Here is a 16,381-nt window from a genome sequence, read left to right as displayed (position 1 = left end):
TCAAGCTCACAAAAATCACAGGATAACCTGACCATAAGTCACCGTTCACAAGCGATTGATGTTTTATATCTTTATAATATATAAGAAGACATTTTAGGGTTACTGTTCATTGCATTTCACCTACTCTCCTCGGAGGCATTTTTGTCCTTCTAGCTTTTTGTTCTTCTAGCCTTTTGGCTGTTCTTTTTCTTGGAGCTACTAGAACCGGTCAGCCGAAATATATAAGAAGACATTTGGAGGGATACTTTTCATTGCATTTCATCTGCTCACTTCAGGGGCATTTTTGTCCTCTATCCTTTTGGTTGTTCTTTGTTGCTTATTGCATGCCTTAGGCGAATGGTAGTGGAACATTGGGTGTTTTGCAGCATTAACAAGAAGCATTAATGAGATGTGATGTTTATTTTCTATCAGCCAGCTCATTTTGTGTTGTTTAATTACATTTTCCTCCCTCAAAATACTCATTGATTAGACTATATATTTTCAACTCATGTCTAACATAGTCATTTTACAATAGCTTTTTACTTTTGCTGTCAGACATTAGAAAATTGAGCCTTCTCTTCTCCTGTTCTGTTGGTGCACGTATTCATCATTTGCAGCAGTTTGACCAACCATCAAGCTGCTTGTGATGCTCGCCTGTAGTACAGCCTTTTGCATGTCCATTGATCCTGATTACAGTTTTGCCCATCTGCTTGAGCTACACTTTTTTAATCGGCCTTGAAGAAGGATGTTTTGGTAATTAGGTGACCGTCATAAAAACTGTGTTGACAATAATAACCCAAAAGATGCCTTTTGTATGGTGTGTAGACAACCATCTCCAGGTTACGATCGTCCTTTTAGCCTAAAAAGAAGTTTCCAGCCTTCTTAAAGATAATTCCTCGCCTCGTTATTAGCCTCCGCCTTTATCTTCTTCTTTTTGTTTTCTCTTTCTTCCATTCCATTCCATTTTTTCCTCGCCCTATTTGTTCATCTTTTCCTTTTCCGTTTATGAGCAATTTAAGATCATGAAAACTTCAATTTTGCAGGAAGATTGTTGTGCGCTCCAATGGTGACCTTTTTTCGTAAGTGTCAGTTCCAATGTTGATGTTAATTTTTAGCTTTTTAAATCAAATTTGGCTATTTTACTTTTCCATTTTTTTTGATACAAAGATCTCTATTTCATATTCAATTACTGATTGAAGGATTTGCAATACTCTCGATTTTCAAGTAAAAGTTGCCGATGAAACTCAAGTGGCTGCTCCCTTCTACACTACCACTCATGCCTCACTCTTTTTTCTTTTTTTTTTTTCAAGCGCGGTTTCTTGTCTTTTTCTATTTAAACAAAATTTTGGCCTTTCTCTTTTCTTCGTTCAGTTTTATCATTTTCCTTAAATAATTTTGGATTTCTTCATTGTCTAGGTTTATACAGCTGCTGCTGTCTTTCTTGTACCATTTTTGGAGATGAAGGGAAATTTCCTGAGGTGAACTTCAATTTCGTTTTGTGGTTACTGTTCATTGCATTTCATCTGCTCTTTCCGGATGCATTTTTGTCATTTCATCCTACCAACTGCTACTTTTATTGGGGCTCGTACAACAGGCTGTTGCTTGTATGTTGGAGAATATGTCGTTTTTGCCCTTTATATGCTAAGGATAGGGGCTGTGTCGTCAGTTTAAGTCTGTTACACCGGATTTTATGCCTTCTGTACGAGTATTTATTGCTCTGTTTTATGGTCATATTATAATTATGCCCATTCTATAAGGCTATAGCAGGCATTAGTTGAGCATCAATTGTTGTACAACATTAATGAGATTTGATGATCAGGTTAAATCAGTGAATAGTGTTTTGCAATGTTTAATTACAATTTTCTCCTTAGAGATGTTTGTTGAATGGACTAAATGTTTTGAATTCTTGTTCAAGGGGGTCATTTCCGCATAAGCTTTCCACCGCTGCTCTTGTTCTTTACTTTCGTTTTCTGCATCTATGCTACAAGCTTCTACTTTATCCTAGTGGTTTCCTTAATGCCTTACAGAACTCCATTTTTCTCCCCGTTATTTTTGGGCTTGCAAATTTTGTCTACCCCTCTGATTGTAATGTAATTTTTTTCCCTCATTTCTTTGCAGATTCTAATGCCTAATGTATTGGGTTCCCCCTTTTTTCAAAAATTTTGATTTTGTTATTGGTTTCTTTTTTGGACAAAAAAACTTCATGTTTTCAATGGATTCTCCTCTTGTAGATAAAGGAATTTAATTTTTTTTGTTTTTCTTTTTTGTAAAAAGGGCTTGATTTTGTGATCATGCTGTTGGTTTTGAAAAAAAAGGTTTAGAATTTTCCTTATTGGTATTTTGGATGTGCAGGAAGCAGAGGAATAGGATGTGGAAGAGTATATAAACAGAACCGAATGAGTTTGGGAGAACGAAGTAGTTTGCTCCAAGCCTGTACATCTACTTCTGAGAAGGTACACACATCAGCTTGATATTCGTTGTTTTATTGAGCATATATTGCTACAAGAACATTTTCAAGGTCATATGTGTTTCTTGTTTCTAAAAGAAATGTTTGCTTTATTGCCATACTGTGAAAACTTGTATCTGCTGAATGGGTATTCGTTTTGTTAGTTTTGCTACTATCATATTTCCTTTGTTTCTAATGTTTAGGATTCTAATTTTCTGCTGCAGATGGTTTGGACTTAAACACCTTTACTAGAAAATTTAAAGGTAAACCTTTGGCTTTCTTTTGTTTGGATATCTCTACTTCGTGAATAGTTAAATTGTAGCTGTTAAGTTGGACTACTTTTGGTCGATATTAGTCTCAGTTTTTTTTTAATTTTGGAGTTTAATGATTCAAACGGGATTTCTTTTTTCTTCTTTTAATTTTTTTCACTATATATTTGACACTCTTTTACTATGTTATGGTATAGAAAATCTCACCGTGTGAGATTAAGAAAGTTGAATTCTTGTTTACAATTTCTTTCAAGTATTTTATTTTTATGTATTTGAGATTTTTAGTTATGCATTCTGTCATATCATATACTGTTTGAATTGATTTAAATCCTCCAATTAAGTTTTTCTTTGATGCACCTTCCATGAAAAGAAGCAAGATTTCTGTTAGTTTCCCTCTCTACCTCTCCTACCCTCCCTCCCTCCCTTTTTCTTTTTGTAAAAGAAAAAAAAAAGATTTACTATTCAAGTAAATTGTCCTTGTTCTACTTTTCTTATTAGTATTGTTATTTTGGGAAATTTGTTGCAGATAAGAAAGTTTCCCCCAACTTTAATATACTGCTATGGAAATTCTACCAGAAGCGATACTTATGAATCAGATATGCATATTCACAAACCTATAAGTTTGCCTTCTCGAACCTATGTCCGTATACTAGCTCTTTAAGGAAAAAAGAAATATTTCGTTTGATTTTATTTCTCCCTTAATAGGGCTATACTGCATATAATTAATTTTGCATTAAATTATGCTAAACTGTAAGAGTCCCTTATATCTAACTTCCTATTTTTGTGCTGGTTTTTCTTTGGAGGGGAACAAAAGGCCTATGTTCAAACTCTCCGTTGATGGCTAATGGAAATGCATTTTGGATTTTAGACTAATTTTCATAGAAATTTAAGCATTGAAGACTTTCAGCACAACCTTAGGAGTGTTCAACAGTTCATGGCTCTATTTGGTCCTCAAAAATTACATTTTTGTCGAAAGCAGATTGAGATCTATTCACTGATACACACATCTAAAAATTGGACATTTGCTTGCTTCAATGTATTACACATATTTCTTAGCTTTCAAGACAGTTATTTCAACATATTTGTCAAACACAACAAACGAATTTTCAAGTTATGGATTAATTATTTGACATATAGTATTAGAATTAGTCAATACATTCCTAACAATAGAATGAAACACCTTGATCAGCCTTCCTTACATCCTTGAGATAAGAAAGATTCCTAAATCTTTGACACTAATATGAAGAACTACCATTATTTATCCAATGTTGTTGGAATCTTCACAAAATGCCTTTGTTAAGTTGTGTGTAGCTATGCATAGTTAAGTAGATCTAAGTTCCTATTGAATCATTAAGTGGACCATGATGAATACTCAGTAAAATAGAGCCAAACCATTTTCAAATGAGTGAAAAAAGTGCATAAATATTTTTTCTAAAAATAAAAAATATCTCTACAGCTTTTCTTTGATTTAGTGTTCCTTAACGGACAAAGTAGTGTGCGAGAGGCAAGATTTTAAGATTGAACTACTACTTTTCCAGCAATTGTACTCATGGGCCATGCACAACTTTTTGAAATAATAAGAAAATTGTTAGATGCTTTATGTGTATTACTTAGCATTGGTACCTAGTGTATTAGTAACATTAGTAACTTATCATTAGATAATGACAGTAAGTCACATTTTATAATAGGTTAATAGTAATAGTTTATCATAAAAATGATGGTAAGTCATAGTATTTTATTTATATGTGATGTACAGGGTGGTGAACTAGGATTAGTACTATAGCTTATGAAATTGCACAATGAAAAACATTTTGTTGAATAGCTTATGCCTTGTAGACATTTCCTGTAAGCTTAGCATTGAGTTGAGCTTATGCTTCATTTAGGGTGTAGATAATGTGAAATCCAAAATTAATGGGGATTATTTATTTAAATAGCACAATTTGCGTAAAATAAGATTTTTCAAGTTGTATCAGGCCAGTACAATGTAGCTTATACTTTTATAAATGTCCTTATAGTATGTTCAAGAAGCAGAGGATAATAAATATCCTAATAGTATGTCTATTTTACTTCTGCCCAGAGATATACATGCAACGGCTTCTACTGGCACTACTACTGCCCAAATAAGGCTTATAAATCCAAGATGTGGACAGAAGCTTGAACTAGCTGGTCAGTAATTACTTTTTTTTTTTATAGGGAGACACGTAATTCTTGGAGTTTCATGACAGGAAAGTGACTCTATTTTTATCTATTTTTTTCAAGTTTACTGAATTCAGAGGTGTAGTAACTTACCATCCGACTGAAGACTTGGCTTTTTCTCTTGCAGAATTTATTGAAAAAGGGGCTTTTTAATTAACTATTACATGGTAAAGTTTAGTGCTTTAAAAATTATTTTTCCTCAAATTCCTACTAAATTACTGTTGTGATTGTTTTCTTAGCTTTAAAAATTATTTTCCTCAATTTCCTACTAAATTACTGTTGTGATTGTCTTCTTAGTTTCTTCTCTTTATGGCAATATCATGGAGGAACAAACTTTGGCAGGATAGCTGGTGTACAATTTATTACCGCTAGCTATGATTATGATGCTCCTCTTCATGAATATGGTATGTAGATTGCATCAACTCCGAAACTCATGCTCTAAGTTTGCCGTATTCACCTCATTTCATCTAGATGCTAATGTTTTCTATATTAGTTTGAATCTTGTTGGTAAACTAGCTTTTGGGTTGGCATTTGTTTTTATAGTGGCCATACTTATCAGCACCAAGAAACCTCAATCTGCCATGTCATTTAAACTGAACATTTGTGTCATTTGACTAAGAGAGAGAGAGAGAAAGCTAAGAGAGATATATTCAGTTCAATTTCACCTTTTGAAATAGTTTCATGTATTTTCTTCCTCTGGTATTTGCTGTATAATCATAATTATTCATGCTTTTTTGCTTTTGGGCATTGAGGTTTGTGTATATTTCCTGGCAGGGACGATGAAAATCTTTTATTGAGTTATTGATGGCGAAATGCATAGAGGTAAATTCAAACCCTTATCTTGGCTGGGCAACCCAGATGGCTTCTGGGATGAGATGGAATTCATTCACATATGTAACTGGGAATTTGTAGCCATAGTGGTGCCTCCCTCCATTTTGCCTTCTCTTTTTACAGATTTGAGCCTGATTGATCATTGTGTGTATCCTCTCTATAGCTTTTAATTACTCGATTGTTTTTGTTCCGGTCTTGCGGTATGTTGATTTATTGTTGGATGAATTCCATTGGAAACAATACATTGATAGACCTTGAAACATCAATTTCATTAAGCCAAGGGGGACCCAGAAATTTGATGCAGCAATTATATTTTATGAAACATTAATTTTGCCGTTTACTGCATTGTCATGTTAGTGACTATCGTGGTTAGGACCAAAGACCAGTTAAAGAGTACTTTCTCAGCTCTTACTGTCTTGGTATTAATTTTTCACATGTTTTGGGGATCAATAAGTAGAATCTGCAGTCAATCATCATTTGTTTGATATCATTTGGTTTTTGTTTCAATTTTGGATATAGGAAGTTGATGCTGGTCATGCACTGATTAATTTCTGGCATAGATAAGCACTTCTAAGTTCCATAGCTTGGTTCTTTGAAAGGGGATTATTCACTAGACAGACCCTAACTGCAGTGATAGAGACTTTTAACATATCTCACTCTTCAATTATTTTGCAGCTATCTTTGTTATATTTGTTTCTCTGGTTTTGCGCATGGACATGGACTTTAATTACCCTGCTGTTATAATGGTTTGCTTCAATGGGCATTGCATGAACATTTCTGAGGGCACTTTGGGCTTTTAACGCTACAACTTCTGGTTAACTTCAACTATCAGGTGTACTTTGTTTCTCCTCTTCCCCTCTCCCGAGAGCTGTGTTCCAGGATTTTGGTAGCATTTTCAATTTTGAAGAATGATAGAGCAATTATTAGGCATATTTTGCACTATTATTCTGTCATAATTTTGGCTACTCATGATGCTAAGAATTGAGAATTTGCTCATATTTGATATTTGTGTAAATTGCAGGTGGTTGGTGTTAAAAGTGATCGCGTGAGACAAATTTCCAGAAGACTCTTTATTTCAGGACGTGCCCACGCTAGAAATTGTAGGAGGTTACCCAAAAGCCGGACCCGCGGGATTAACAGCAGCATAACCAATTAAGGAATCGGGTCCACGTGAACTGCGAGAAGCATGGGATTAAAACCGCAAAAGAGAAAAGCTTTGCTTCTGACTCTTTGTGGGCTTCTATTGGCGACGGCTTCAAAAAGGTTAAAAAGCCAGAATCACATCTAATGAATACATTAGCTTTAGTTTTCTTTTTCCCTAGCTGTCAGACATTGTAGACTTTTTCCTTGCTTTTTGGCTTTTACGTTTTTGACTCTTTTGCTTTGGCTTTGGCTCTGCACAATTTTCGTTGGCTTTTGCATTGTACTTTCGGCTTCAATACGAACATCAACGCAGAGACAAGGAAGACTTTTTCCTTTTTCTTTCTTCGGTATTTCATCGTTCAAAGTTCTGTGGTGTTTGTATGGATGGAATTAATTAACCCACGTGGGATTGACACGATGAGGAGGGCTAGTTTTCCCCTCTACCCAAAGGTCGACGCGAGGGCGCCGTCCATAATATCTGTGAGATCTAATCAAGCTTTCATTATTTCTTCTAATTTGTCACTACTCGTCCATTCTCTGAATTAATTGTTCATGGTTATTTTATTAATTGAATATCAACGGCCGGGTATTTGATTTAATTTAATAGCTTACTGTCACATTAACTAAATTGAATCGGTAATTGTTCGTTTAGTTGACACCTAGTGACAACCACCATAATTGGCTTTATGTTGGAGGAATGCAAGATCTAATTTAAATAAACCCTCTTAACGTGTTTATTGGTTAGGGTTGGGTTCTTCTAGTTTTAATGCAACTGGATAATTAAATTCCTACAGTCGTACCTAGGGTTGTTATCTGGTTAGAGAAGTAGTCAACGGTCGTACCTTGGCTGTTGAAAAGGTAAGGAAGAATTGGTTATCAGAGCTTGTTGATAGCTATAACCAACCTAGTAACGAATGAGTGAAATATCTTTGCATCGATGATCATTTAATTGGACCGTGCCTGAAAAGTTGATCCTTTGGGTAGAATTTTATTAATTGCTATTTTTACTAAATTGAACATGTTGAGTTAGCTCTTGAATTTTATTTATTTATTTTTATTTTCATCCCATTAATTATCCCCCTATCTTATTCTATTAACTTGGAAAGAAACAATTGCCTACCCGTTCCCTGTGGAATCGACCCTACTTGCCATTGTATGCAAATTTAATATTTTTATAGATAATTCAGGTATATCAGATTAAGCAAACTCTTCGAGAACAGGGTGAATTAAGTAACTCATTGCACACCTAGAGTCCCTGCTCCAGTATTTGAATTTGTTCTATAATTTATTGTGGTGGTAATTAGGACTTTTTAGTAATTATTATTGCACAGATTCGGCACCTGTCAAAGAATTACAAGATCTTCAACATTCACGTTTGGATAATCTGCATTGTGGTATATTAGAAGAGAGATGATGTCAAGATGTAGTAAAAAATTAGCAAAAGCCTTAGTTATGTTGATTTACAATTTTTAAAGAAGACAGAGCCTTATTGTTCTTTATTGCTATCTTTTGCTATTTAGGTTTCTTTGACCCTCTATGAAGCATGCATCATGATATATTGATTTATGCCTTTTAATGTGCCTTTGCATTGCGCTACTGTAGTTATTATTCAGTAGAAAATGTTAGCCAAAGGATATCATTCAGGAGAAAATTTATGCCTTTTGCGTGCTAACCAAGCATCTTTTCTATCAATACTCGGCTGCTCACTAATATTATTAATATATACTGCTTTTGCATGGCAGGTAACCTTACTAACAGGTCTAAAGCTCCCACGCCTTGTGTGGGAAGCAAACCCTAGTATGTAATATTGGTACTAATTAGCCTATTCAAATTTCTCAAGTTGATTCACAACTCTGACCCGTTACTTCTATCCTTTTAAACTAATGACGTTTCTTTTGTATTTTATAAATTTTCAATTTTCATGGATAAATATAGGTGGTAAACAAATTCATTTAACCAAATTTACCTATATCCATCCATAAATAGATGGATATGGATATTTCAAATTTTTGCATATGGATATAAATGAGTTATCAAATAATATTAATTTATTTAAATGGGTATTTTTGATAACCCACCAAATCTAATTAACCCATTTAGAATTATTTTCTCCCGAACCTCCTCTCTTTCCCCACTCATTTAGAAGAATTTTGAGGCCTGTGTTTGATTGTTGAACTCATTGTTGGAGACTCTCATGCATTAATATTGTTGAAGTCTTGTATATAGTGGAATATGTTATTTTTCAGCCTTAACAAACATTTGATGCATTTTTTATGCAGACAGATATCCTCCTCAATTTTTTTTTTAGATTTCTCATTTTGCCATGATGTTAACAACTTTTGTTTCATTGTTATTATTAATTGTTAGTTTTATCTTATTATTTTATTTTTTCATAGTTTGTTAATTTGCTCATTTTTCAGTATTACCAATTTATGACAAGTTTTAACTTCTTTTCCTACCTTTCTAAAATAAAATTTTAAATTTACACATAAAAAATGCTAGAGGTTCAAGGTTTTTGGATTAAATTTTTATGTTAACTTTCATAGTACTTAGTTCAAACTTTTGTATTCTTATTGTTCACTTATTAAATAGTATGTAATTTTGTTACATAGAGCATGGATGGAAAAAAATGGTAATTAGACTTATTAAGTATTATAAGTAAATATTTAAAACTAATGATAGGTGCAAAGGGTGGTATAAATTGATAATTTAGTTTCCAAAAATGAATTTAAATGAGTTTACAAAAAGTTAAAATAAAATATGTTATAAATGGATAATTGGGTTATTCAATTCATTTTTTGACTTACCTATTTATACCTATCTAATTAAATGGATATAAATGAGTTGATTCACTTATACCCATTACCCATTTCAACCCGTCCAAACCCGCCCAAATCACCCATTTTGACACCTCTATTATTAACATTTAAAAATACTACTCAAAGGGGAGTGGTATTAAAAACTTATTCCTTTTCCACTCACATTTGAAACAATTAGCCAAAAAATGATACCTTTTTTCATCGCTCTTCGACCAACCTCCTACCCTTTTTTCTTTTGTTGGGCATGTTGTATTTTGTGGGTTGAAATAGAAGGATAATAGTGAGAGATTTGAGGGTTATATCAGTTGGCCTATTTTTCTCGATAGGAATTTCCTTTTTTCAAGATTTTTTTTTGTATTTTTTTGAGTCTTTTTTATTGTAATACAAGGCCATTTGTCCTACTTTGATTAAAAAATTTGGCAATGCTCTCCTCAATGTGGTGGTTTTTATTCTATCAAAAGAATCTGAAGATTTGAAGATTCTGGTGTTTGGGTATGGCTGCTTAAATTAGTTTGGGGGAGAAAAAATATATTTATAAAACAATTCAACTCTGATTTTGATTTTGATGCTATTTACAAATGGTTGTTCTTTTGTTTCTTTGTAGTTTGTGGTTTGTTACCTTGCTCTTCAAGACCGATCCAACATAATGAGAGTTGTTAATGAAATCATGTTATATGATTCTACGATGGCATTGTTGGCTTTGGTTTCAAAAAGAAATGAAAGAAAGCAAATATATTTCAGGTGTCATATTTATAAAAATGTAAGATTAATTGAAAAAAGTAAATAAATATAAGGAGTGTAAGTAAGATTAGATACAGAAAGTATATAAATGTAAGGGAGAATAAAAGGGGATTAGTAGTTGTTACAAAAAAAAACCATATTTAGATTTGTACGCGTGGTGGCAAGGGAGGACGTCTACTTGGCAGCGTATGGATACGTCCATCTCAATAACTTATTTACATAGAAACTGAATATTGTTTTATAATATATACTAGGTTTTTAACCCATTTCTTGAATAGGACTATATATAGTTTTGTAAAAGATTTGATAAAATTAAAAATCATAAATTATATTATATTAAAAAATAATACACTATTAATAGATATAATGCTTTACATTTACATATAAAAGATTCTTCAATTATGATTGCAGCCAAACACGGGATTCAAACCCTGTAGCAGCATGAAAAACCCTAAGAGTCATTGGCTTTGTTTGGACTGTGGTTTTACTTTACTTAGTTTACTTTGTCAAAACAATATTTCAAAATAGTGTTTGGACACATCAGACTACATTTCTCGGTTGCCTTTGTGATTTTGCCCGGACCATTTGCTGGTTGACCCCACAAACTCATTAAACGGAGTGAAATTCCTCCATCACGTGAAGAGTTCAGAAAAACGAATTTAATATCCCATCAAGGTGAAGACACCCATGATTTGTCTGGACGTATCCTCCCGTTGGGAATTCTAACAAAACGACACCAAGTTCCTTCGTTTAATTTTTTTTGTCCTCCAAAACCTTCTTATACGTCTCTCTCCTCTTGCAGAAGAGGTCACCCATAGCCAACGGAATCCGCTTCTGGTGAGAACGAGTAAAAGTGGGTACCGCGTTAATTATGAGTGGATTAAGCGCTTATTTTGTGTACGGTGGGTTTCAACGAAGAATGATACATCCAGATCGCCGGCGCCGGGCAGTGCAGACGAAAGCAGAGACCGAACGCAGAAATAAGAAATTCAGTAATTTGAGGCTTGATTTGAAGGCCAAATTCGTACCAGGGCAACCGTCAGATTTGGCAGGTATGCATCTTGTTTATATCAATTCCTGTTGGCAATTGGAACAAAAAATTTTCTTCAATCATTTTAATAATTTGAACTGGGCACTTAATTTAGTCGATGTCCCAAGATTCTGCCTATCATTTTTGCGAGCTTCTCAAAACAACGGGGTAGAGTTCTTCGACGGAAAAACTAATTCGTCAGCCGTGCAGGGTAGATCCATGTCTAGTGTTTGTGATGGAGCATCTTTAGTATGATATCCCTCCGGTGCAAAATTTCTTACTCATAATTTATAATTATGTCCGAGAGTCATTTAACAATCATTAATAATTTCAGATCTATATAGTCTTGGACTTCTTTTGTTTCTTTAATTTATCGACTTAAATTATAGAATGTTGGTTGTGAAATTGGATCAAATATATTAGCCTGTGTCGTTGTTGTGAAAAAGTTGTCCAAATATAATTCGCCAGAATTTGGATTTCATGATTAACTTTTAATAATTTCTAATAATCAGGTGCAACTTTTGGGTTTGGAAATTAATTCCCCAATCAGAGTAATTATGCCGAACTTAAACATATTCGATACTGCCAAATTGCTTATATGATGAATTCCTTGCTGCTGGTACAACTTTGATTATGTCGTTCTCATTTCGCTTATTATTTATATGATTTTACGGTGGGTTCAATATGGCTGAGTAAACAGGTTAGGGATTTCATTCGCCATACCTGCTGGAATCTCCATCTTCCATGCTTGTTCATACCTTTGTTAGGATTCTGTAATCCATTTATAATGTCTCATAAACCTTTGGACTGGTTTATCATTCGGTTAGATACCAAATACAGTTCAAAGGTTCCTGATGCATGGTTTTGCTACGGTAAACTAAGTAAACCCAATGACAGTCCAAAAAAGTAATGAAGTGTCTTAATAATCACAGTCCTGAAAATGTCATACAACCAGCTACATTACTAGAAGTCTGATTTATAGCTTATATAACAAGAGTTTTGCCAAACCTTGCATCTATAGCCGGCCATATTAAGAAATACAGTAGGACCACATACATGACCCAACAGATTTCAATTGTACACTAATAGACTTTTTGGTATTGGAAACCCAGTTGTTGTAGCAACTCCACATTTATGTCGTCTGACATTTCTCAAATACTACCTCCAAACTAATGCAGTCAATCTACCAGCCGCAAGAATTTGAATTTGCTGATTTATGATCTGGTCTGAGGTCCGTGCATGTCATGACCTTTTGACAGTGACAAAGCACCAGTAAATGCCCAACAAGCGGAGGAGATCACTGTCCGGTCCAACTACTTCGCCCCGTCTTTCCGAAGCTTCATCTGTCCATTCCGTCACAGACTCGAACGACTACATCCAGTCCCTTGTCAACTACTTCAAAGTAAGTTTTTTAATTATTAAAAAAAAACCTATGCAGTCACATCAGGGGATTCATCTATCTCAACTAAAAATTTGTTTTGCTGCCAAGTTCATTTCCTGTGTACTTATATTTGGCTTGCATATGACATTTATTGGCTGCCCATGCTAGTTTAATTCAATAAGTAAGCATACTTATGGGGTATGTGACCATGAATGCAGGTCAATCTTGGACTATATCTGATTTTCATAGTAATCGTAATCTGATTTCAGCAGCCTTTTCTTAGACTATCACTTTGTCCCAATTAAAAACATCGTTAATACTTCGCTATATGAATTTAGGGGGTGCAAATGCCTGCTAAACCAGGTTTGATGAGCCAAACTAATACAAACGAGTGCCTTTGCCAATTTCTGCTTTCTTGGCTGCCAACGCTTGATCCATCCACATTCTAATAATTGTTAAAGTTGCCTATCTGTTGTAATCTGATTCTTCTTCCAGCACTTCAGATTGTTATTAATGCTTACCGTTGTTTTGGTTCGTCATTTAGATGTCACGTGACCCCAACGCTGCGAAGGCCCATTGGGATGCAAATATGGAGATTCATTTTTGTATGACATTCGTCGAGTGAAAAAGGAATGGGGAGTGGAATCCAAACATTTCATCTGAGGCCAATTGGATGAAGCTTGCTGCGCATCTGAATTTGCAGTGGGGGAAGCAGTACGCATGGAGTGTGTACCATTCTAAATTCGGACGAGAGAAGAGGATTTGGCGTGCCTTTGCCAAGTTAAAGGGTCTGCACCAATCTGCCGAAACTGGTATTAGTTGGGACGAGAATAGGAGGTGCTTCTTGGCTGAAGAGTCTCAATGGAACAATTTGTGCCTGGTATTTTTTCCATTCGACCTTGTAATTCATTTCCAGCTATTTAAATGGTGTTTCACATATCTAAATTCCATATGCCACTTCTTGGTGATGTCATTTTCCTGTTTCTTGGCTGTTAAAATGTACCATTTTCCTGCATAGACGAAACCAGAAATTATTGTAATAACTCCTTATCAAATTTTTATTCTAACAGCAGTCAAACTAAGTCCGAGTCATTCAGCTTTGACATTATCAGGACGTGAATATAATCTGCCAGAAATTATTGTAATAACTCCTTATCAAATTTTTATTCTAACAGCAGTCAAACTAAGTCCGAGTCATTCAGCTTTGACATTATCAGGACGTGAATATAATCTGCCATTTGTTCTTAATTTCTGCCACCCTTGCTATAGCCTTTGTGTTTAGCTCTGTATGCGTGCACATTCAGGAGAGGCTGCAATTTTTAAGATATGAATATAGGACATTAAGGGGGGCTGCATTAAGGGGGGCTGATTTCTGTCCTCCGGGGGAGGGAAGTCACAAATGTTATGAACAATTGTCCAAAAGGAGAGCATATATGGAGTCTTTTATTATTTTTTGTCCTTGCCCAAGCTTTTTTATTCATATGTCAATATTCAATTTGTCTTAACCGTCCTTGGTTTGTCTTTGAAACAGGAGAATAATGATTATAGGTACTTTAGATTCGGGCAATGCGTCGACAAATATACAATCCTGCACGAGATCTTAGAAACAGAAACCGCCACAGGGAGTCAAGCTCAAGCCTCTTCAATTCCGTCTTCAGTTTACAATCCACGCGAGCGAGCTAGGCATAGTCGTGGGTAGACTTTCACTTCGCCCCGTTGGTGATGATATATACAACGCGGGCATGGATGGGGATTTCAACGAGGAAGCTCCAGTTGTAGGAGTGAAGCGAGGTTCAAGCAGTCAAGGGGCGACAACCTCGCTCCCAAGTGCATCCTGGGGAGCAAGTCAAGTCGAAGTACCAACGATCCATTCGTCAAGTGTGCCAACTCCCTCTCCTCCCTAGCGAATTCTAAATTACACATCAAGGGTCGCCGAGCATCTGACAAGGAGAAATTTGATGTCGATATGGCAGCCCAGGTCGTCGAATCATTTGGACCATCGCTCGATAAAGGGGCTAAGCTCGCTGCAGTTTTGGCACTCCAGGACGACAAGTGGCGGAAGACGTTCCTCAGTCTCAGTCGCGAGATGCAAGAGTTCTGGTTGTACTCTTTGGAGAGTGCACCTCAGCGGGGACCCGATGGAAAGTAGTTGAGACTTGGGATTGTTTCTTGGGTTCTCAATTTGTAGGACATTGAGTTGGGACTTTTAGTTCCTTTGTATGAGGCTTCAAAATTAGTGCCTTGCCCAAGCTTGTAGCAATAATTACTCGCTGTATCCTTTATGTTTCCAGAAGTTATTTGGACAGGCCTGTTTGGTTTAAAACTTTGGCTTTGTAACTGGACGTGACTGGACGTGATAGTAATAGCTATATATTATGGTTAATGTTGGAGGTTTTTAATTGCATTAGTTCATTTGGTTTTTAATAGCTCTGTGATGTGGCCATCGATATGCGATTTCTTGCCGCGTGAGGAAATAAGCAGAAATAGAAATTTGTTGGCTGGAGCATCTTTAGTGCCAATGCGGTTTTAGCCTTTGCCAAGTTTTAGGAAGTCCGTACTAGTGAAATTGAGAATGTGTAGCACAAGTTCAGTTTTGAGTCCGAAATAGTTCGGCAGGAGCCAAATTTCGACCCCAATGTACACGAAATCTTTAGCTATTTCAGAATTTTTTGGCAAGGGCAACTAATCAAATTCATTTGTAAATTAAATTTGAAAAACTAATCAAATTCTCTTCGGCTCATGTGTCCGTTAAAATTAAAGTTGAAAAAACATAAGCAAAATGTAGCTAATTCTAAACTGTAAAAGCAGGAACAAAAAATTCGTTGAATACCTAAATAACTAGAAAGGAGGAGGAAAATTTTAATCTAATTCAATTAATATTAGTTAGAGCACCCAAATCAGCAGTTGATCCAATGCACATTGTTCCTTCAATTTTTTCCTTATGTTAATTATTCTTATTGGTCTGGTGATGTCTTAGAGAAATTTAATTCAATAAACATGTAAACACACGAGACTAATTCCGTCAATTAATCTAAATCTACTTCAAATTTTACCGTCCAATTGGACATTAATTTTTTTCACTCCAAAACTGCTTCAAATTGGTCGAACTATTTAATAGCAGGGACTACATTAGAAATAAAAAGCACACAGCGCTAGCTCATACAGAGGCCAATAATTGTAGATCAACAAAATTAGTTGACAATAAAATGAAATAGATAACCAGGAATCACGTGCCTACTTCGAGTAATGCATAGGTAAAAGGCGATAAAAGCTTCCGGTTAATAAAAGGTCCTAGATACATCATAATATGTGTAGACTTTCGGTCTTATAAGGCCAAGTATCGGCTACACAAAAGTCAAAAGGTAGATTCATTTCTAGTCCCCTAAACAGTTATTAGTGGGTGTGTCATGAACATCTATGGTAGACAGCAGCTATATTAACCTGGTGATATGCAGACCTCGTGAACCTTTATGCACATGAAAGCTACATTCGAAAGATCTCAAATTTTGACAGAGACTTGGCGTGCTCAAACAGGTACCGTGGGAT

At 35.2% G+C, this 16,381-nt stretch overlaps 2 long non-coding RNA genes across 6 annotated transcripts; both read left to right on the top strand.

The window, feature by feature from the left end:
• Positions 1 to 111: 111 nt before the first annotated feature.
• Positions 112 to 7,207, top strand: LOC140015476 (uncharacterized). Of its 5 annotated transcripts, none has more exons than XR_011822105.1 (9): positions 112 to 1,058; positions 1,396 to 1,457; positions 2,332 to 2,432; positions 2,650 to 2,688; positions 4,772 to 4,860; positions 5,018 to 5,057; positions 5,188 to 5,294; positions 5,665 to 6,553; positions 6,743 to 7,207. It is a non-coding gene; the product is annotated as an uncharacterized lncRNA (long non-coding RNA). The 5 variants fall into 5 exon arrangements; XR_011822108.1 differs by having other exon boundaries at positions 123 to 1,058; positions 5,665 to 5,712; XR_011822107.1 differs by having other exon boundaries at positions 124 to 1,058; positions 5,665 to 5,712; positions 6,397 to 7,207.
• Positions 7,208 to 11,178: 3,971 nt separating this feature from the next.
• LOC140015505 (uncharacterized) lies at positions 11,179 to 15,207 on the top strand. The gene is made up of 4 exons (XR_011822144.1): positions 11,179 to 11,476; positions 12,633 to 12,856; positions 13,380 to 13,715; positions 14,367 to 15,207. It is a non-coding gene; the product is annotated as an uncharacterized lncRNA (long non-coding RNA).
• Positions 15,208 to 16,381: the final 1,174 nt, after the last annotated feature.

The sequence above is a fragment of the Coffea arabica genome, chromosome 10e (genome assembly GCF_036785885.1).
Source record: "Coffea arabica cultivar ET-39 chromosome 10e, Coffea Arabica ET-39 HiFi, whole genome shotgun sequence".
NCBI classification, from domain to species: Eukaryota; Viridiplantae; Streptophyta; class Magnoliopsida; order Gentianales; family Rubiaceae; genus Coffea; species Coffea arabica.
Note: the sequence above shows the minus strand (reverse complement) of the source record. Positions and strands in the feature narration are given on the sequence as shown.